The sequence below is a fragment of the Frankliniella occidentalis genome, unplaced genomic scaffold (assembly GCF_000697945.3).
Source record: "Frankliniella occidentalis isolate FOCC.00 unplaced genomic scaffold, Focc_3.1 Scaffold703, whole genome shotgun sequence".
Lineage (NCBI taxonomy): Eukaryota > Metazoa > Arthropoda > Insecta > Thysanoptera > Thripidae > Frankliniella > Frankliniella occidentalis.
This window is the reverse complement of record NW_026267816.1, coordinates 11,952-13,201: the sequence shown is the minus strand read 5'-3', so window position 1 is coordinate 13,201 and position 1,250 is coordinate 11,952.

The window sequence follows — 1,250 nt, the reverse complement described above, 5'->3', positions numbered from 1 at the left end:
GAGATACAAAACAGAACAGCAAAAGGAAAGGACATTATTTACAAAAGGCTTCGACTGCGTCTATAATCAACACTTATAAAACAGGGCTATTTAAAAACAACTAATATTTGGGGAACGTATCACAGGAAAATAACATATTTGGCTATCAGAAATTAAGATCCTTTGGTGGTGAAACACAGGCTAGAACAAATCTTTGTACTGTTAACAATTAAAGCTATTCTGCATCCACCAACATGTAATCCACTTTACCTCTTGACTTAACAACGAAATGGAAATAAATTCGAACATAATAAAAGGAATGTTTTTATCAGGTAACGTAAACTGTACCAAAATATATGAAGTAACGTAACAACTCAAAGTAAGCTCAAAATATGAAAAACATAATCAAAAGCGAAATGACTTCATTGGTCTCCGAGTGCATTCGGCATTAAATGGTACATGCATATTCTCATAACAGTTCTTAAATACTCTTAAAACAATGATCACATAAGTTAATTTGTAGAATGATCTTAAACAATAATTCGACAAAAATGCACAGAACACCTCACTTGCAGGTCATTAGACGTTCGGCTAAAACGAGCGTCTGATTGTTAATTAAGAGACAACAAACAACCTAATAATTATCACTTATATTTCTTTAAAAATATGACGCACAGAAAGGACTGTTGGCTTGGCCACCCCTCTCTGTTGCTAAGCGGGAATGTCATATCGAAATGGACTAGAAGTTGGGATCCTTTTGAAAGAACACCTTGGATATGTTTCAAACATAAGTCACAAGTGCGAGTCGGTGCGAGTAGAACCGCAACATGTCGCGTTGTCCTTGTTCACTCACTCGTCGTCATCCTGGCCGCCGCACGCGGGTCACTGTGTGGCACCGCGGCTGTCGTCCACGTCCACGTTGACTTCTGGTGACGGCGACCTGGGCGGCGCGCCGTACTGGGGTCCGAGGTGGGCCTGCTGGTGGTGATGGTGATGGTGCTCCTCCAGGGGCATGACGGTCAGCCCGGGCGGCATGGCCATCCCCGGCGGCGCGGTGATCCCGGACGGCATGGCCCACAGGCCGGGCTGCAGGACGGCTGGGACGCCGCCCTGCAGCCGGGCGCTCTGTTAGGCAACCATCTGGGCGGGCGGCGGCGGCGCGTGCGCGTGCGGGGGCGGCGCGTGCGTGGGCGGCGGGCCGTGCGGGGGCGGCGCGTGCGGGAGGTCTCAGGGACTCGCGCAGCGGCGCCAGCCTCGCTATCCCCCCCCCC